This window comes from Quercus robur, chromosome 3 (genome assembly GCF_932294415.1).
Source record: "Quercus robur chromosome 3, dhQueRobu3.1, whole genome shotgun sequence".
Classification (NCBI taxonomy): Eukaryota; Viridiplantae; Streptophyta; class Magnoliopsida; order Fagales; family Fagaceae; genus Quercus; species Quercus robur.
The window spans coordinates 17,816,802-17,839,384 of NC_065536.1; the positions used below are offsets into that span (position 1 = coordinate 17,816,802).

The window sequence follows — 22,583 nt, forward strand, 5'->3', positions numbered from 1 at the left end:
AAAAAAAAAAAAAAACAGAATTACCAGCATTCTTCTTAATAAAAAAAAAAAAAAAAACCCTAAATGTATAATATATTTTTTATAGCTGAATAAATTAAAGTATATGGCCTTGTTGCTATCTATATTATTTTTTACTAGCATTTGACCCAAGATCAAGGAAGTCATACCGTACCGGAGGCTGTACCGGTTTGGCCAGCGGTACGATATATTTCAGATACCGGTCAATATTAGTGTACCATTTCGGATTTACCGCTAATTTTTACTATTTTATACAATATACAAAGTTATATTTCTAATAACTCAATATATCACATTGGCAACTTTTTATATTTTTTTATGGAGTTATTAACTTTTACCACAACTCCTTATATGATAAGTTGTGAGGGGTGAAAAAAATTTAGTGTATGTGGGTTCACATTTTCATCACTCACAACTCCTCACACGACAAATTATGACAAAAATTGTTTAAAATATTGTAATATTAGCATTGTTTTAAATATAAATTTGTTGCAATACCGTGGCAATATGGCAATACACGTATATTATGTCACATCATTTGGGCTCAAAGGCCAAAGCTGAAAAGAAGTGATGAAGAGCTCATCTTTTATTCAAAAATTAAAAACTTTCAATATTTCCAATGCTTGGCAGCTAGTGTCAGTGTACTGAGTCATGTGGAGAGCTTAGGAAACTTCAAAAACAAATACAAAACAAAGAAAGAGAAAGTGAGAAACCAGACCATACATAACAAAGTTCAGCAAAAAAAAAAGAAAAAAAAAAAGAAGAGGGGGAGATAGACAGACCGACAGAGAAGAAGAAGAAAAAAAGGTTCAGCCAAAACAGAAGAGAGAGAGGGAGATGGACAGACCGACAGAGAAGAAGAAGAAAAAAAGGAAAGAAGAAGAAGAAGAAGAAGAAGAAGAAACAGAAGAAGAAGAAGAAGCAGTTGCTTCATGGCTCCACCCCTGCTTCGTCGTCGTCTTCTTCCTTTTCTCCTTCTTCTCTGTTTTCTTTCCTTACAAATGAGACTTTTCGTGTTTCGGCCTGGTATCCATTTATCGGCCGAAACATTCGGATTTCACTGGTACAGCCGGTACGCGGCTAGTACGGCCGGTATTTTTTCCGGTACGAAACAAGGGGGTTATCTGTATCGGTGCACTAACTGGTACGGTATATACCGGCCGTACCGACTGGTACTGTACAGAATTGACTTCCTTGCCTAAGATGCTTTTTGTATTAATTTTCAATAGCATATTTCTACATTATTTTTTCTTTCTTTTGTAATGCACAGAGAAGATATTTGACATATCCCCGACTATAATGTATTTGATAAATTTATGTCCACTTGAAAAAGAATCTAAAGGGTGATGATGTCAAGGATATTTTTTTTTTTTTTTTTAATTTGATAGTTATAATAAGAATGGAGGATTTGATGTTTCAAACATAGATGTCTTTTTAAAAAATATCAAGAGGTGTAAATCAGTTGAGTTATTAGGATCTTGGCCAAAGAAACATTTTTAAGTCAAGAAAAAAAAGAAAAAAAAATCTAAACAAAGACGTCTTCTTACATCAATTTTTTAAAAAATTTATTTTATGTAAGTTAAATTTTAAAAATAAATATGATAAGAATTGAATTTATGACATCTATGATGATTACTCTTCATCTTCAAGCCAATTCATTAATGGATTTTCTTTTAGTATTTGTGAGATTTAATCACAAGCTTTTTATTTGACCAAAAAAAAAAAAAAAAACCTCCAGTTAAGCTAAAAATGCGTTATGCATACTAGATTTTCAAGTATGGATGGAAGATATCCCATCACATATTGTTTCGATTTTACAATTGGATGTAGTTGAATTTCATTAATAAAATCCATCAGTTTCTTTCTCAAAAAAAAAAAAAAAAAAGAATCCACACATTTTTTGTTGTATGAGAGAAAGAAACACTTACACACATAGGGAAGACGAAATGAATTTCTTATACAAATACACACTACAAACTCTACTTCAAAGTTATGGTAAAATCCACAATTTTTTGCTAAAAGTCTTGTAACTTAATTATTCACATTTTTTAATATTTTCAAAAGAAATCCACCAAGTATTGAATCATCAAAATTATTATAAGAATCCATCATTTCTTGTAACATTGGATATGTGTAAGATATTTCCAAGTTGCTGCTGGACCGTTATTGATTAATGATAATTAGACATGATTAGTTGTGACAGCTTTTTTTTTTTCATTAACAATAGAAGTTTCATTCCGTTGACAAATTTTTATGGATTATATTGACCAGATTTTAAATGCAAGACTATATGTTGATGTAGATGACATGTAAGTTGTAACTTCTTTCCTCAACAAGGAAAGCTTTTTTCTTCTCTTTTTATTTATTTTTTATTTTTTATTTTATTTTATTTTTTTATGTGGAAAGCTTATTTCTTTATTCATCAAGGGACAGCACATGATGAAGACATGTAAGAGCCTCCCTTGACCGTCACCTTTATTTATTTATTTATTTTTAATTATTACTATTAATTATTTTTTTCAAGTATAAAAAAAGACAGAAAGAAACACATGTGACGTGAGATGTTATGCCACTTACCATAAAATAATATTTTGAATTTTTTTTTTTTTTTTTTTTGTTGAGGAATGAATATTTTTTGATAAACGAGGAACGAATATTTTGAAATGCTATTACGTTTCCCTTGACCGAAGCTAATTATTTGTTTGTATTTTACTTTAACAGCACAATACGTTTTCCCTTACTGTCTGCCTTATAATAAAAAATCTGAGGGTCAAGGAAAAATATAAAAAAAAATCGTAAAATTGTTATTTTTATTTTATTTTAATGTAACTTTCTTCATTCTTGTTATCTTTAACGAGTGTATATACTATATATATGTTTCTGTCTGTATCAAGGGTGGTGGTGATCATATAAAAAAAGGACTGTTTAAAGAAAGAATGAAAAGACTGCTAAATAATCTCAAGACAAAGTTTGACTATAGATAACTAATATTGCTATATATTTTAAAAATCTATCTGTTGAATTACATGTTTTAAACACTCTTAGTACACGTCAATTTTTGTACCGATTAGATGTTATATACAATATAATCCAGTGGCGGAGGCAGAATTTTAGTCTAGAGGGGGCAAAATTAAAAGATGATATTAAAAGTGAAATTAATCTAAAAAATATTAACCAACAATAATAACAAAATAAATAAACAGTTGTAAGCAAATATGAATATATTTCATATTATTAAAATAAATAAACAAAAATAACCAATTCATAGCTACTAAAAAAATTTATAAACTGATGGAGTAAGAATGTGATTAGTGTTACTTAAAAAATATAATGAATAAATGTTAGAAATTATTTTTTGTGATTGGTGACATGTCAATTTGTAAGATATTAGTAGTAAAATTTGTAATATCTCTAGCATCATTAAAGAATAAAATGTTGTGAAAAGTATCATAAATATTAAAAATAGTGTAAATAATGATAAAAAATAAAAAATAAAAAATAGTGAAATAGGTGCAAGTTGCAGTAGGACTAGACAAAAGCAATGGTTTGGTGACTTTCAACCAAGTAGAGTCCTTTTTTTCAATTTTTTTTTCCTCCATGTCAGAATGTAACTACTTTAGACTACTATTACTAAAAAATTTTAGGAGAAGTCAGCGGGGGCAGGTGCCCCCCTTGCCCCCCTCTTGCTCCGCCAATGATATAATCCATAAATTTATTTTTAATGCATAATTTTAGACTATAAAAACTTACAATTTAAACATTTATTAATCCATAGCTATTAATTTTTGATTTTCTAGAAATTTTGCGAGTATAGAATATATAAGAAAAAAATATAATTCAATGGCGGATTTGTCAAAATTCATATCCAATAAAAAGATATTGAGTAAAGTTATAGTCTTAGACTACAATCAAATTTGTAGCTAAACTTTATCCATAATCTCAAGTCTATTCATTAATAAGTGAGCATGTCATGTATCCCTTCCAAGAAGTTATATAACAATTTAATTGGTGAGGAGTTGTGTCCCTCGTAATAGTTTTAAACTTTGGCAAAAATTGTAACCCTTCACCAAGAGGTGCACTTGTTCATCAAGAGTCACACCATTTAATTTACCCATCTCTACTATATATCATATATAGTGATATATCATTGTCTCTGCCCTTAGAATTATTAGTTCCAACTTTTTATTAAGGAGACATTGAATTTCTTATTGCTAAACATATTGATTTGTCTGTTAGGTATATTGTTTGAGATTGATAGGGTTCTGATCAGTAGGTTCGATGGAGATATTGGGGGTGAGCTTGAAAGGTCGATCATCAGAGACAGGAGCTAGCGACATGGATGATGAGATTGCCGGTGTAGCCCAAGTGTGCGAGTAAGAGGTTGTGGATCATTGTTGGCCTTTTCTTCATGTAGAAATGGAAGCATTTATATTTATTTCCAAACTTCCTTCAGAAACTTCAACTCGTTTGGAAATTAAAATTTTGTCAACGTATACCTTGCTTCAAAATAATAGGTAAATCCCATGTAGTTTTTAAATTTTAACAGAACCTAAGTAAAAGCTCTTACACTATTCATTAAAAAAAAAGCGAGTAAAATCTCTTACAGTAGTAAAATTTTGCTTCCTCCTATATACATATGGAGTATATATCAACACTTTTGAAACACATCTCACATGTGTTTCTTTCAGTCCCTTGTTTCTGACTTGAAAATAATAATAATAATTTTTTTTTTTTTTTAAAGTGACGGTCAATGGAGGCACGTACAAGCTACATCTTACATGTCTTCCGGTGTTGTCCCTTGATGACGGTCATATGCTGGTGAATGGTGAATAAAGAAATAAGCTTTCCTATTTTTTTTTCCTTTATGTGAGGATTCTAAAAAAATAAAAATAAAAACTATAACAATAAGTGAATTACTTTATCCTAAAACAATATTTTGAAATATATTGTATAAACTTGTCTCAAAAGTGTTGGCAAACAGGCTGAAGAAAATTTTACCCCATGTTATTTCTGAATCCTAGAGTGCATTTCAATCGGATAAAGCTATTTCCGATAATATCTTAGTAGCCTTTGAGACTTTACACCATATGAAAAGAAAAAGAACGGGAAAATTGGGTCACATGACTTTAAAACTGGACATGAGTAAAGCGTACGACCGGTTGGAATGGGTTTTCCTTCAAAGGATTATGGAGAGGATGGGCTTCCATTCGAAGTGGATAGGTTGGATTATGGAATGTGTTAAATCCGTGTCATATTCGATCCTAGTCAATGATGAACCAAAAGGCCATATTATTCCCACACGTGGTATTCGCCAGGGTGATCCTCTCTCCCCTTATCTTTTTTTAATATGTTCTGAAGGTCTAAATGGATTAATTGAGCATGCAGTGGATTGTAAGAGTATTGAGGATGTCTCTCTTTGTAGAAATGGGCCAAAGATCTCTCACCTCCTTTTTGTAGATGATAGCCTATTGTTTTGTCGAGCTAGAGTGGGGGACGTGGTAAAAATTCAGGAGGTTTTGGGAATGTATGAACGGGCTTTGGGGCAAAAAATTAACTCGGAAAAGACTACTCTCTTTTTTAGCAACAACACCTCTTTTGATACAAAGCAAGAATTAAAGATCTTGCTTGGGGTGCCAGAAATTAAGGAATATGAAAGGTACTTGGGATTACCAACGGTGGTGGGGAGGAAAAAAAAGGCGAGCTTAAATTTCATAAAAGATTGAGTGTGGGGAAAACTCCAAGGGTGGAAAGAAAAATTATTGTCGCAAGCGGGAAAAGAAGTGCTTTTGAAGGCGGTGGTTCAAGCCATTCCGACGTTTGCTATGAGTTATTTCCGCTTACCTATGGGTCTTTGTCATGACATTGAGATGCTCATTCGAAAATTTTGGTGGGGACAAAGGGGTGATAGGAGAAAAATCCATTAGGCAAAATGGGAGGTTTTATGCAAACCAAAGAGTGAGGGGGGATTGGGCTTTAAAGATCTTTGCAATTTTAACAAAGCCATGTTGGCTAAGCAGGTGTGGAGATTGATTGAGGATAAGGAATCTCTATTTTATAGAGTTTTCAAAGCTAAGTATTTTCCAAATTGCTCAATCTTTGAAGCTAAATCTTCTTATGGATCTTTCGCATGGAAGAGTATTCTGTGGTCTAGAGACTTAGGGTGCGTTTGAATCGACTTCAAACCAATTTCGGAAATCAATTTCCGGAAAATTCTGCGTTTGGCTGTCACGGAAAACGTTATTTTCCGGAAATTGATTTCCTGTTGACCGAAATTTTCACCCTTGACCACGGAAATCCATTTCAGTTCCTATTTTCACTTCAAATGATTTCCGGAACTGGGGACGCGCAAGGGAGAACGAGAGAGCTCACAGACACGCCGTCAATCGTGAAGCTCCGATCGCGCCGTCGATCCGAAGCACCGGTCCGATCGACAGCGCAATCGACGGCACGCGAAGCACCGTTCGCGAGATCGCGCGATCTCGCGATCAACGGTGCGCGAATCACCCTTCGCAAGATCGCGATCGACGCGAACGGTGCTTCGCGAGATCGCGCCGTCGATCGCGATCTCGCGAAGCGTCGAGCGACGCTTCGCGATCGACGCGAGCGGTGGCGCGATCTCGTGGAGCGTCGAGCGACGCTTTGCGATGGATGCGAACGGTGCTTCGCGAAATCGCGCCGTCGATTGCGATCTCGCGGAGCGTCGAGTGACGCTTCGCGAGATCGCGAACGGTGCTTCGCTCACTGTCGATCTCGCGAACGGTGCTTCGGCGCCGTCGATCTCGCGAACGGTGCTTCGCCGCCGTCGATCGCGCCAGTTCTTTTGGGTTTTGTAAGTGTTTTTCTGAGTTTTGTCTTTTCCTTCTTCTTTTCCAAACACCAGAAAATATTTTTCGGAAAATTTTTTGAAATGCAACCAAACACACATAAATATTTTCCTTTTCCGGAAATTAGCATTTCCGGAAAATATGTATTTTCCGGAAAACGTTTTACGACAACCAAACACAGCCTTAATTGAAAAGGGTTCCTTCTGGAGAATTGGTGACGGGAAATCGGTCTAGATTTATAAAGACGCCTGGCTGCCAAGTTCTGAAGGCCGTATCAGCTCTCCAGTGTTACATCTAGCTCCAGAGTCGTCAGTAGACTCTTTGATAAATGGTGCTTCGGGCTGGTGGAATACAAATCTCATTGATTTGTGTTTTTATCCACCTGAAGCAAAGTTGATCAAATCTCTGCCTCTGAGCTCCATTCCGCAACCTGACACTTTGGTTTGGAGACTAGAAAAATCCGACTGCTACTTAGTGAAGTCAGGATATAAGTTCCTCTGCGAATTTCTTTCTCATGACCCCAATCGTTCTCAAACCTCGGATTCTATGAAGAGTTTCTGGAAAAGCATTTGGAAATTGAAAGTTCCTGGGAAGATAAAACATTTCCTCTGGAAGGCCTGTACAAACTCACTGCCATCAAAGGAAAATCTGCTGAAGCGTAAAATACTTCAAGAAGCAGGCTGTCCTCATTGTATTGGTAGTTCGGAATCTGTGGTGCATGCCTTATGGAGCTGTTCCTGCATCAAAGTAGTTTGGAATTCAGATTTTAATTGGGTGATTCGATGTCCATCAGACTCTGAATCCTTCTCGGATGTCTTGCAAAAAATCCGAGCAAGACCGGCCTTAGTTCCTTTATTTGCTACTACGGCTTGGTCAATCTGGTTCCAAAGAAACAAATCTCGCCATCAAGACCATCCCTTGCCCCTCCACAGTATTGCTGGTTTTGCAAAAAATTATCTTTGTGAATTCAGGGAGTTGGACAGTCCAAAACCTCCCGGACAACGGACTGTTTCTCGCAAATGGTGTCCTCCAGCAGCTAGCATGGTGAAGATAAACTTTGATGGTGCTTGGTACAATGAATCGGAGAAAGCGGGATTAGGAGTGGTAATTCGAAATGGCGAGGGCCACGTGCTGGCTGCCATGTCCGAGCAGATTGTAAAGCCTCCATCCGTTGAATTGCTGGAACTTCTTGCTGCCAAGCGTGCCGTCTCCTTTGCTGCAGAAACGGGTCATGTGCAGGTGGTTTGTGAAGGCGACTCTCTATCTGTAGTCAACTCTTTAAGGGGTACTGGCATGGAAAATTCATGGGGAGGGCATTTAATTAGGGACATCAAATCCCAATCAAACTCATTTCTGAGTATTTCGTTCGCTCACGTTGGTCGGCAAGGCAATGCCGTTGCACACGCTTTAGCCCAGCGAGCGAGACAATCTTTCTTACCTCAAATCTGGTTGGAGTGTGTTCCAACGGATATTATGGCTTTTGTATTGGATGACTATCCTTTTCTTGATTAATATATCAACAAGTATTTCACTTCTCAAAAAAAAAAAAAAAAATCTACCATAAAAGAATATTTTGAAATGCTACTATGTTTCACTTGACCGTAGCTTATTTATTTATTTTTATTTTATTTTAAGAGTACATTACGTTTTCCTTGACCATCAGCTTAAAAAGAAAAAAGAAAAAATCTGAGGGTCAAGGAAAAATATATTTTTTTTTAAAAATCATAATTTTCACTTTTTTTTAAAAAATTTTTTATGATTAAAAAAAAAAAATTATACTCTATCCTAATTTAAGTGTATATGTGTATGAAATTCCCTCTTGAAGACTTGAATCTCAATGCTTGCCCCTCACACTCTCACAAGCACTTATACTTGTAGAGTGACTATCGAGCCCAGGGTGAGTGATGGTATTTATTTATTTTTTAATATATGTTCTTTGTTCTTTTTATCTTTAACCAGTGTAAATATTTAATTTGTTTCTTTCAGTATCAACGACTGTTTAAAGAGAGAATGAATAGCATGTTGTAAATAATCTTAGGTCTATTCATTAATAGGTGAGCATGCTTCCCTTCCATGAAGGTATATAACAACTTAATTGGTGAGGAGTTGTGTCCCTTGTAATAGTTTTAAACTTTGACAAAAGTTGTAACCCTTCACCAATGAAGGTGACAAGGAATTTGTTGTTGCTTAGAATTATTAGTTCCAACTTTTTATTAAGGTGACAATGAATTTGTTGTAGCTAAACATATTGGTTTGTCTATTAGGACTTTGGAATATTGTTTGAGATTGAAAGGGCGGTCGTTGGAGAGAGGAGCAACATGGATGATGAGATTGCCAGTGTAGCCCAAGAGCGCAAGTAAGAGGTCATGGAGCATTGTTGGCTTTTACTTTTTGGTTGATGATTTGGAATTAGCATCATGATTTGTGTTTGATTTTTGTCGGTTCATCTTTTTCATGTTTAAGATTTATGTACCTAGATTTGAATTCATTTTTTTCCCAAATTAATAAATTAATTTTTTATTATAATACTGATGTGACATTTTTTTATGTCAATAAATAATATTTATTGTTATTTAGTAGCCATGTTAGCTTAATCGTGTGCTAATAGTGCACATCATTTGCCAAGTAAAAAAAAGGCTTCATTGCATATGTGAAGTGCGTGTGATGAAGCTAATATATAATATATCCCCTAAATATATATATATATATATATATATATATATAAATATATATATAATATACGTGTTAGACAAAAAAAAGGGACTTCACTCGCCAATAATTCATAAAAAAATCGCCGATTTTTCTACATTTCTACTAAATAAAATTGTGCAAATTGCACTTTTCACCCTAAAAAAAAGGGCCGGTACAAAGTTCTATTTTTAGTTTACGATGAAGCGCTTTCTTAACTTAACTTTTAATATTGAGCACTTTACCTCCTCCATTAGTTTAACAATGAAGTGTCCAAATTCACATTAAATTGACCTTACCCTCATCACTTTGTAATAGTTAGGGGATATCACAATTGTTGAAAATGGTACCATTTTTCTTTAAAAAAAAAATCCGTCACAATATATTTTTTTTTTTTTCATCTTTTATCCGTTACAATAAATCTTTTGTTGCTTTATTGTTATTTTTTAATTTTCTTCCCACCCTTACCATTGCCACTAAACAATTTTGAAATATTACAAACCACCATCTTTAGTTTTTAACATGAAATAGAAATGAAAATAAGCTGCCAATATTATGCCCCACTTCTTTCCCTCTCCCTTGTGTGTGTATTTGTTTCTAAAAAAAAAAAAAAAAAAAAAAATTATGCCCCACCCAAAAAAAAAAAAAAAAAGCAAGTTAATACAAAATATAATTTTTTAGAGTTTAGTGGCCTTCACAGTTACAATGGATGAGTTTGGTCTCCCGTCAATCCAAATTTTTCCTAGGCTGGCATTAAGCCAATCAAATATCCATACACACTAAGTAGTATGAAAATATGAATATAAATGATTAGTCTCACTTTTTAGATTCCACTTTATATTTTACCAATCATAACTTGTCATATATTTATTTAAGTCTTTACTCACTAATATTTCTAAAAACATGGTTGACTAGTAAATGTTTGAGGTGAAGATTGATAATTAATGCTTATAACTCCTTGAGGTGCAGTTCGAATTAATGCTTATAGCTACATCACATTCTTCAATTATTTAGGCTAGTGAAATTAACCACATCCAAATTGAGAAAGAGGCTGATCTTTTGAGAAATTCCGTTCAAATAGGAGAAATCCTAAGTCCAATTCTGTCTACATGGGTAAATGGTATCATCAGGAATTATGATTGGTCCTAATAAACAACTACAGTGTCCAATCGCTAAGCCTTACCAGTCTTGGGCTCTCTGGCAATATTCCTCCTCAGCTGTCCAACCTCACTTCCCTCAAAACTCTAGACCTTTACAACAACTCTTTTTTTGGTCAAATTCCTTCTGAATTTGCCCGTCTTACTAGCCTTCAGCGCATAGTTCTCGCATCAAACAGCATCAGTGGCACAATTCCTGTCAGTCTATCTTACTGTATTACGCTTGAACAGATGAGTTTTGAGACCAACAAACTTACTGGTCTCCTTCCTAGTGAACTAGACCAGCTTCCTAGATTGAAAATTCTGGACGTGTCCATCAACAACCTTACTGGTGCAATTCCCTCTACTTTTGGCAATCTCTCCACTCTTACAATTCTCATTATAGCAAGAAACCAGATATCTGGCGAAATTCCAAATGAGTTGGGTCGTCTCCATAATCTTGTCATGCTTCAACTCTCAGATAATCAATTAAGTGGCAAGATACGCTTTTCAATTTTCAACATTCCTCCTTGGAGTTCTTATCTCTCACACAAAACAGGCTTGTTGGAAAGCTGCCCTCAAATATAGGCTTTACCCTTACCAACATAAGGGAGCTCCACCTGGGACGCAATAGTTTGGAAGGACCAATACCAAGTTCTTTATCCAATGCTTCACATATTGAATATCTTGATCTCTCCTCAAATAATTTCACAGGGCCTATTCCTTTACTTGGTAAATTGAAAAATCTAGTCAAATTAGTTCTTGGCTCAAATAAATTATATTCTACAACAGAGCTGATTTTTCAAGTATTTGATTCCCTCACTAACTGTACCCAGCTAGAGGATATCTAACTGAATTCCAACCAATTATCCGGCGAACTTCCCAGTTCTGTTGCAAATCTATCAGTCAAACTCCAAGAATTTTGTATGGATGATAATCTGTTGACCGGTAGTTTCCCTCAAGGATTTGAGAGGTACCAAAACCTTGTAGCCTTATCAATTCAACAAAACTCTTTCAAGGGCCAAGTACCAAGGTCCATCGGAAAGCTTCAGAAACTAGAAACAAGATAACTGGCCCAATACCGAAGTCACTGGAAAATCTAGCAGCACTGGAGAGCTTGGCTCTTTCTTTCAACAATCTTTCAGGTGTAATCCCCAAAGAGTTGCAGAACCTTCAAGTTTTGCAGATGTTAAATTTGTCTTTCAACAGCTTGGAAGGAGAAGTACAGACAAATGGTGTCTTTGCAAACATCAGCTGGGATTCTCTCCAGGGAAACTCCGGGCTCTGTGCATTTGACCATGATGCTGCAGAAAAGCTAAGAGTCACTACTTGTGTCACAAATTAAAAACGAAGTCAAATTCTGATTTAGTACTCAAAGTCACTATTCCAATTTCTGCTATCATTGTGCTTGTCTGTGCATTGTGTTTAGTGTGGGCACTAGTCACCAAAAACAAGAGGAAGATAAGAAACAATGGAACTTCTTCATCGGTAGTCAAGGGTTTTCCCCCAAGGCTATCTTACTCAGAAATCCAGCATGGAACAAATGGGTTTGCCCCAGAAAATTTGTTAGGGAAGGGAGCGTTTGGGTCTGTTTACAAAGCTGTTTTCAGTACAGGTGAGAATAGCACCCTGACCACAGTTGCAGTGAAGGTTCTAGACTTGACACAAAGTAAAGCTTCCAAGAGTTTTGATGCAGAATGTGAAGCTCTAAGAAACATCTGCCATCGGAACCTTGTTAAGGTGTTCACTTCTTGCTCTAGCATTGATCAGACAGGAGCTGCATTCAAGGCTTTGGCTATGGAATTCATGTCTAACAGTAACTTGGATAAGTGGTTATATCCAGAGGAAGTTGAATGTGGATCAACTCTGACACTAATCCAGAGACTGAATATTGCCATTGATGTAGCTACTGCCTTAGATTTCCTACATCATGACTGTGATCCACCAGTAGTCCATTGTGATTTGAAACCCGGAAATGGGCTTTTGGACGAAGATATGACTGCTCATGTTGGAGATTTTGGGTTAGCAAGATTTCTCTCCCATGATACATCACAGAATGAAAGCAGCACAATTGGACTAAAAGGCTCAATTGGTTACATTACTCTAGGTATGAAAATCTTAATTGTATGAAACATGAAAGGAACTGATGGTTAAATTCACTATTTCCTAATAGATTAAATTTTTAGGACAAATGGTAAATTATCACAGTACCAGGCCAACTAGTTTCAAGTTCCGACCATGTTTCCACTCTTACTCTCTTGCTACGTTTGACCCAAAGTACATATTAGAAAGAAAGAAATAGGAATATTTAACACTATGTTTCCTGCAGTGTTAAGCTTTTATAATTTCTGGTTGGGAATTCTTGATCCTAATATCCTGAATTTTTTTCTATATTATGGCTTGGGTGGAAAGGCTTCAACCAGTGGGGATGTCTATAGCTTTGGAATACTGCTGCTTGAGATGATAATTGCCAAGAAGCCCACAGATAGCATGTTCCAGGAAGGTTTAGGCCTAAACAAGTTCATCTCTGAAGTGCACAAGAGTAAAATCTTGGATATTGCTGATCCAAGGCTTTTCAAAGATTATGAATCTGTAACACCAAGCAGAAGTAGTACTAGTTCTATTGGTGGAGAGAGCAGCAGCAGCAGCAACAACAACATTGCTTTAAGAAGTGAGGAGTGTGTGGCTGCAATGGTGGGAGTAGGATTATCTTGTGCTGCTCATTAATCAAAAGAACGTTTTACTATGAGAGAAGCCTTATCCAAGTTGCAAGAGATTAAAAGGAGTTCTATTGGATTTTGAGGCATTGCCTTAACACTTTTGTGCAGCGTTTAAGTTTATTGCTCAAGCTATTTAAGCTTATATATTTCTTATGACTAGAGCTGCCAATTGATGTGAGTCTCTTTGATGGCCAGTTAATGTGATCATATGTCAAATTGTATTGCATTTTCTTTATCGAACCCCAAATTGAGGCAGTTCAGAAATTTTCATATGTTAATATGTACTAAAATAAGATAAAAGCTTAGACCACACCTTTAATGAATGCAAAATCCCTTGGTTCATATTGAGCTATCTCGTATTCATTTTCCTTTAACCTTACTGCTTCACATGCTCTAGCAATAATTTTTAGTGGTTTTTGTAAGTAATTAATCGATGTCTTTCCTATTCTCTATTCAATCTGGTTGAACTTATCATCTGTTGTGTCAACAATAGCATAACCCAAAGTGTAAAGTTTTATGCCATAGAAGGTTCCTATTTGAATCAATCAAGAACATACTCTCGTATACATACATGCCTAAGATCCCAAGGATATATTGACCCATTCTCATTTCTCATACCTCAAAAATAAAGAAAATAATATCTTTTTATTTATTTAAAATAACTGTATTAATTACAAGAAATCCTATTAATATTTTCAAAATAGAGCAGACACTACAACAAAATTTTAACCATAGTCCATTGCCATACTATATGGTAATTTTTTTTTTTTTAAAGAAAAAAAAAGGTAATTTCCTAACTATAACTATTTGAAATATTAAAATCAAAATCAAAATATTTAGTTCCAAATATTCTTCTATTTATGCATGATTCCATCATTTCTTTTAAATAAACCAAAAAATGGTGCTTCCGTCATTCTTTTAAATAAATAAAAAACAATATTATTCTGGAAAATTTTGGCATTCTATAAAATTCCTAAACTATCAAATTTTGATATGACATGTTTTGGAAAACATTTCAAGTCATTTAGCATGAGGATAGGTTTTCCATAGAGCATGTGGAATACGCATTTATACAAGAGTTCAGTAAGTCCAATTCTCTTAGAGAGTTAGAGGGCATTCCTTGGACTTAAGAGAGTCTTAGTCATACTAGAATTTCAAGGATTTCCTGTGATTTGGGGTTGGTTGAGCCTTGTTCAGGATCTTGAGCCATCTTGTTCACTACTTGTGCAAGAATTCCATGCTAACTTCATATGTAATACGGAAGAAAAGCACATATATCTCTCAGCTTCTAGTCATTTCTATGGCTTCGGATATGGATGACACTCCATATTAGAAGTGGATAAACCCTACTCTTACTAATGCTCTCACTAAGCTCAATGGCTACCGTTGTGAATGGTCCTTTTCTTTCTCTTATCATCAAGCTTTTGCCTATTAATTTCAGCATGTCTCCTTTTCCCAATCGAGTTGTTTATTTTAAACTCCATGCTGCCATTGATGCTAGCTTGCACCTATAACTTGAGTTCTGGTCACTAGCACCAAGCTTTCGTTTCATTTAATTGCGGCTCCAGAAACTTTTTTGAGGGTGGTCATTAAGAAACTTAGGACCCGTTTGGTAATGTTGTTCTAATAACGTTGTTTATATTTTTTGAAAATACGTGTAGGTAAAAAATTGTATGGAAATACGTGTAATGTTGTTTAAACATTGAAAACTGTTGTTCAAAATACGCTATCAAACAGTCCCTTAGTGTGCATTTGACATGGCTTAAAAAACTAGTTTTTTTTACTATTTAGTTTTTTTTTTCTACTATTCATGGCTCCCACGACACCTTTTGATACTATTCGTGAGTCTCGTTGTACTATTTCAACTACCTTTTAACTTTATCTACAATAATTTTAGCAAAAAGTTTACAATTTCAGTTAAATAAGTTATTCTCAAACGGATCCTTAAATCATACAAAATCTAATAAAAAGAGAATTTCATACATTGACCAAAAAAAAAAAAAAAACACACACACACACACACAAATACATAAAATCTTACGATTTTCTTCTTCAAATTATTTTATTTTGAAATTGTTATATGATAGTCTCATTATCAATGTTGTAAGTTACATCTCTTCAAAAGTTTAGTTAAATAAAATTTTTCTTGGACTTTTTCTTTTTATTTGTAAGGATCTAATATATTGTTAAGGGAACCAAAGTTTAAGACCAAATTTGGCTACAAATTTTGTTGTAGTCACTCTTACTAAATGAATTAACATTGTTACATATTTTGAAAATCTAATCGATGAATTGCATGTTCTTTATATGTTTAAAATACGTTAAAATTTTATGTCAATCGGATGTTATTTGTCATTTAATCCATAAAATTATTTTTTATATATAATTTTAGATTACAAAAAACTCGAAATTTAAATATGTGAGAGGTACCAAAACCTTGTAGCCTTATCAATTCAACAAAATTCTTTTGGAGGCCAAATACTGAACTCCATTGGGAAACCTCTTCTCCTGAGAAATTCTGGATATCTTTAGCAATCTCAAACAATTATATCTGCTCAATATGGGAAACAACCAGTTATCTGGTAGAATTCCTATGAGTTTAGCAACATGCCAGGAATTGAAGAAACTTTATCTAGCACAGTCTGGGCTCAATGGGAGTAATACAAAGCAAAATTTTGAGCTTCCCGATTTGTACTTTTTGCAATTGGCAAATAACTCTTTGATCGGTTCTTTACCTGAAAATTTTTGGCGATTTGAGACAGCTTGAATTCATGGATGTTTATGGTAACCAGTTGTCCGGAAATATTCCAACAATAACCCAGACATACTCAAGTTTTCGCATTCTCAACATTGCTAGAAACAAGATAACTGGCTCAATACCAAAGTCACTGGAGAGCTTGGATCTTTCTTTTAACAATCTTTCAGGTGTTATCCCCAAAGAGTTACAGAACCTTCAAGTTTTGCAGATGTTAAATTTGTCTTTCAACAGCTTGGAAGGAGAAGTACCGACAAATGGTGTCTTTGCAAACATCAGCTGGGATTCTCTCCAGGGAAACTCCGGGCTCTGTGCGTTTGACCATGATGCTGCAGAAAAGCTAAGAGTCACTACTTGTGTCACAAAAAAGAAGTCAAATTCTCATTTAGTACTCAAAGTCACGTTTCCAATTTCTGCTATCATTGTGCTTGTCTGTGCATTGTGTTTAGTGTAGGCACTAGTCACCAAAAAGAAGAGCAAGATGAGAAACAATGGAACTTCATCTGTAGTCAAAGGTTTACCCCCAAGGCTATCTTACTCAGAAATCCAGCATGGTACAAATGGGTTTGCCACAGAAAATTTGTTAGGGAAGGGAGCGTTTGGGTCTGTTTATAGAGCTGTTTTAAGTACTGGTGAGAATGGAACCAGACCACAGTTGCAGTGAAGGTTCTAGACTTGGCACAAAGTAAAGCTTCCAAGAGTTTTGATGCAGAATATGAAGCTCTAAGAAACATCCGGCATCGGAACCTTGTTAAGGTGTTCACTTCTTGCTCTAGCATTGATCATACAGGAGCTGTATTCAAGGGTTTGGTTATTAATGGTAACTTGGATAAGTGGTTGTATCCAGAGGATGTTGAGGGTGGTTCAACTCTGACTTTAACCCAGAGACTGAATACTGCAATTGATGTAGCTACTGCCTTAGATTAACTACATCATGACTGTGATCCACCAGTAGTACATTGTGATTTGAAACCTGGAAATGTGCTTTTGGACGAAGATATGACTGCTCATGTTGGAGATTTTGGGTTAGCAAGGTTTTTTTTCTCATGATTCATTGCAGAATAAGAGTAGCACAATTGGACTAAAAGGCTCAATTGGTTACATTGCTCCAGGTATGTTGATCTTATTGTATGAAACTTGAAAGGAATTGATGATTAAATTCACAATTTCCTAATAGATTAAGCTTTTAGGAAAAATTATAATTTATCATAGTATCATCCCAACTGGTTTCAAGTGCCGACCATGTTTCCACTCTACCTCTCTTGCTACATATATTTGACCCCAAAGAACGTATTAGAAAGGAAGACAACAGAAAATTTTAACACTGTTTCCTACATTGTTTCTTTAGGCTTTCATAATTTCTTGATCCTAATATCCTGAATTCTTTTGTAGAGTATGGCTTGGGTGGAAAGGCTTCAACTAGTGGGGATGTCTATTGTTTTGGAATACTACTGCTTGAGATGATAATTGCGAAGAAGCCCACAGATAGGATGTTCCAGGATGGTTTAAGCCTAAACAAGTTCGTATCTGAAATGCACGAGTGTAAAATCTTGGATATTACTGATCCAAGGCTTTTCAAGGATATTGAATCTTTAACACGAAGCAGCAGTACTAGTCATTCTATTGGTGGAGAGAGCAGCAGCAGCAACAACAGTGCTTTCAGAGGTGAGGAGTGTGTGGCTGCTGGTGAGAGTTGGATTGTCTTGTGTTGCTCATTCATCAAAAGAACGTTTTAGTATGAGAGAATCCTTATCCAAGTTGCAAGAGATTAAAAGGAGTTTTATTGGATTTTGAAGCATTGCGTTAACACTTTTGTACAGAGTTTATGTTTATTGCTCAAGCTATTTAAGCTTATATATTTTTTATGGCTAGAGCTGAAAATTGATGTTAGTCTCTTTATCGGCCAATTAATGTGATCATATGTCAAACTGTATTGCATTTTCTTTGTCAAACCCCAAATTGAGGCAGTTCAGAAATTGCTTATGTGTATATTTGCTAAAATAAGATAAGATAAAAGCTTAGACCCCCATTAATGAATGCAAATTGAGCTATCCTGTTTTCATTTTCCTTTAACCTTACTGCTTCACATGCTCTAGGAAACATTTTCTGTGGTTTTCGTAGGAAATCAATCGATGTCTTTTCTATTCCCTGCTCAATCTGATTCAACTTATCCCCTGTTTTGTCAACATTAGCATAACCCAAAGTGTAGCATTTTATGCCATAGAAGTTCCCTGTTTCCCTTACTGCTCTATATTCATCCATCAAGAACATACTCTCGTATACATACTTGGCCTAAGATCCCATGGTAGGGTCAAATCCCCAAGGCAAGCCTACATATTCATAAATGGGTTTGCAAGTATTTTCAGATGATGAATTTCACTATGTTTATATATATTCCTAGTTAAAACATTCATATGAGAATCTTTAAACTAGGAAGGAAAACCAAAAGGATATGGATACAGGCAAGGGCTGCCTGGATCCAAAATAGGCTTTATATATTGTCCCATTCTCATACCTCAAAAATAAAGAAAATAATATATTTCTTTTTATTTAAAAATTACTGTATTAATTACAATAAATCCTATTAATACTTTCAATTCTATAGAATAAGGCCTTCCCTCCGCGGTCCACGCTATACGCTATTTCCGTTGTAGTAACTGATATGGCGGAAATACAAACATAAGAGTAATAAACTTTCCTTATTATTATTACTAAAAATAAAAATAAAATAAAAAACTCAAAAAAAAAAAAACAGAACTTTCCTATGATTCTTCTACAATGGTGCTTTCAAGCCTCCGGTGGCAGTTGGGTCAAATGAATGGAATCATGGATGGCCTACCATAGTCAATCCTAATACTAGACTTTTCTCCCAAAATCCTTTCTCCCAAACTCTCTCTCTCTCTCTCTCTCTCTCTCATGTTTTTCATTTCTCATAACCTTTTATTTTATGCATAATAGATTTTTTTTTTCATCTCTAGAACTAATCATTTCTTTCCTTTTTATTTTTTATTTTTTTTTAAAACCGGAACTCAATTCTATTAACTTGGTACTCTGGTTTTGATTTGTTTAACTTATTATGTTGTGTATATAATAAGGTTCTTTTTTTTTTTTTTGGCGCTGACAATACTTCAAATAATTCAGACCACATATTGGACATAAGCAATTCCTGTATATAGGAAGTCCGCAATGGAAAACACAAGGAATACCATGAATTTTAAGAAGCTTGTTTCTAAAAGAGGACGAGATGTAACGAAACTTCTAAACCGCTTCCCATATTTTGGGCGAGTCAACATACAAAACTACTCCGTACAATTCATTTTTAAGTATATATTAGCATACTAAATTGCAATTTACACACTAATATACAATATAATGTATACATATGTGTGTGTATATATATGTAAGCGCTTCAGGAGTAGGGCACCAGTGATTCTCGCTAATCTCGACTAGTTACTATCATTACTTTGCCTTCCATAATCAACCTATTTCATTAAACTCTCAACATTTATGTGTAGGATGCACAACCACAAGCACGTAAAGAAAATTTCACGCTAATTGACCAGCATCTTCTGTATTGAATCAAGATGAATCCAAAAAAGAAAATGTAAAGGGAATATTTCCTTTGAATAACCTCATTTATTCCAATAGTTAATCGTAAAATTTCACATCTTATTTAACTTTTTATTGATTCACTTTAATATTCAAGTAAATACAGTGCCACAGTCCTTACGTATGAGTACATCTTATTCAAACATATTTTTTGCACACTATGATCAGAGACCCTAATGATATCTTATTTAATTTAGGCATCAAACATAGAATAGCATTAGCATGCATATACAATATCTGATGACTTGTCTTCAAATAGTAGATAACATAGAATTATCAATTATTAAAAGAAATAGACAATAATAGTAGGTAACATAGATCTTTTGCCTCCAATTGTTTAGGAATCAGCTGATGATACTCTTCTATCCTCTCTCAGCAATTATGGGTGCGTTACGTTGGGGGCTGGTAGCCTCCACCTCCAGAAGTTGGATATCCAGGCGGATATTCATCAAAAAGTCTTCGTCCTGCAACATGGAAACTATGCATCTATGAGTTGCTCGAAGATAATTACAATGCTTTTGATCGAGCTTAATTCTTACTAACCATATATCATATATGTATATATGGCATAAGTACATGACTTAAATCATGCACTCTTATTATGAGAAGAGTAAAAGAGTTTGGGAAAGTAAGATTTCATATAAGCTTCAATGAAAGCAAAGAAGGAATATTCAAAGTGATAATAGTCTTATATAGCAAAAGATGTACAGTTCGGCGCAACATAAAATTAATTAAAACAATGCAAGTAGGGTTTCTACAAACCGAGTTTGAAAGTTGGTGTTGCATCATAAGTTATTGCACCAGTGGACACGAGCAACACCAATGCTAAAATAATAGTCATTGCCAACACTTTGAAGGCGGTTGAGGACATGTTTTCTCTACTGATATTATAAGATGAAGGGAGCAGAAGCTCAAGGTTATTAGAGGTATAGTGAGGATGAGAATGGATAGTTTTAGAAGAATAGCTAGGTAATTAAATAGAGGGATGGTTTTGGAACTTAATTTTTTTTCTTTCTTTCTTTTTTTCCCCTCTATGAATTTTGGACATGTCAAACGTAAGAAGGAAAGTTACATTAGAAAAGAAAAAGAAAATACCTAATGTATGAACTTTCTTAAGATCCGTTTGGATATTACTTATTTTGCTGAAAATTGAAAACTGAAAACTGAAAACACTATAATTTTTAAATGTGTGAATAGTTTCGTGAGACCCATTTTTAATGAAAGTTTTATTGAAAAAAGAGGTTTGTGGGTCCCGTGTACTGCTGAATAGTGCATTATCATGTGAAAACTGACTTCTTCAAAAAAAGAAATTTAAAAACGTGAAATGTAGAAACACAAGGACGTGGACGTGGACGTGCATCCAAACGGATACTTAGTTTTGAATTTCCTTTTGACTAATTAAACTGTTTGACGAAGGCAATATGCTCGCCTCCCCCTTGATCAAAGTATGATTGGAAATGGGAATATGTCAAACATGCATATATATTCGTGTACTCCATTTCTCTGTGCATATTACAAAAGAAAAAAAAAAAAAATATATATATATATATATATATATATATATATATATATAGAAATCATTGTGTGGTCATATAAATACTAGTGAACAAAACAAGTTTTCGTTAAATGAACAAAAATAGCGAATGCGCTTTATACAGCTATTAAATTTCTTCTTTATATTGCTAAAAAAAAATATTTGTATTTAATGATTGAATTTAGATACTTATGTGAGAAATTATTTAATAAATTGGAAGTAATATTTTCTCATCTCACATAAATGATGGATCTTATAATAAATTTAAAAATGTGACCCACTATCATATAAGAAGAATGATGATTAATTACTCTCAGAGTATTGATTTTTTTTTTTTTTAAGAATACTAAGTATTTTTAACATACACACACAGGAGAGAAAAAAAAATCTTAAAGAAACTGGCAGTGGTGTATATCCAAAATGGTTTCTCTTAGAGTATTGATTAATTACTCATTACTTCTAAATATTTAGTTAGTCCAAAAAAAACTCTTCATTTTAGGTGTACCAAGTGAAAAAATTGACAAGATGATAGGATAATTAAATTGCCCATATTGAAAAGCAAGACAACAAACTCATTAGTTCTAAATATTTAGTTGGTCCAAAAAAAAACTCATCATTTTAGGTGTACAAGTGAAAAATTTGACAAGACGATAGGATAATTAAATTGCCCATATTGAAAAGTAAGACAACAAATTTGACTTTAATTATGATTTAGAACCCAAATTACAATTACGACTAATTTTAATTTTAGGCTAATCTATCAATTTATGGTCCAATTGTGTACATGATTGAACAAATAACATAAAAATCAACACAAGCACAGAAAAGTAAACACTCATAACACATTGAAGTGTTTGTGAAGAGGAAATCGAAGTAACAAGTGTAAAAACCTCTTCATAGCCTCACTGCCGAAAACGATCCACTAGAATAGATAGTTGCAGTATAATTTACTTACAGAACCCTTCATGTATTGTAGTAAAGATGTACTCAAGACATTCAAGTTCTTACTCGCAACTGAATCCACAAGTCCTTTCTCTACTCTAGAATCTGAATCAGCAATTGAGCTCCAATTGCAACTTCAAGTCACCATGGCTGATTATGTGGTGCTCCAATGCTTCCCAAGACTCCACCAATACTCACAACTAAGAGGTAGTGATGGGTACTATTTCCTCTCAAAGATATGGCAATGGTAGTAAGAGGGAGAAGGTGGAGAGAATTGATACCGTTTCTTTCAATATTCGTGGGGTTTCTCTCAGCCTTTAGAAGGGAATTAGGGTTTGATTTCTGCGAAAATGAGGT

At 34.5% G+C, this 22,583-nt stretch overlaps 1 long non-coding RNA gene and 1 pseudogene across 1 annotated transcript; one reads left to right on the plus strand and one right to left on the minus strand.

The window, feature by feature from the left end:
• Positions 1-11,974: 11,974 nt before the first annotated feature.
• On the plus strand, positions 11,975-17,935 carry LOC126719346 (probable LRR receptor-like serine/threonine-protein kinase At3g47570; annotated as a pseudogene).
• A 1,854-nt stretch (positions 17,936-19,789) lies between these two features.
• On the minus strand, positions 19,790-20,739 carry LOC126717326 (uncharacterized). The gene is made up of 2 exons (XR_007652523.1): positions 20,513-20,739; positions 19,790-20,214 (listed from the first exon to the last, which is right to left on the minus strand). It is a non-coding gene; the product is annotated as an uncharacterized LOC126717326 (long non-coding RNA).
• Positions 20,740-22,583: the final 1,844 nt, after the last annotated feature.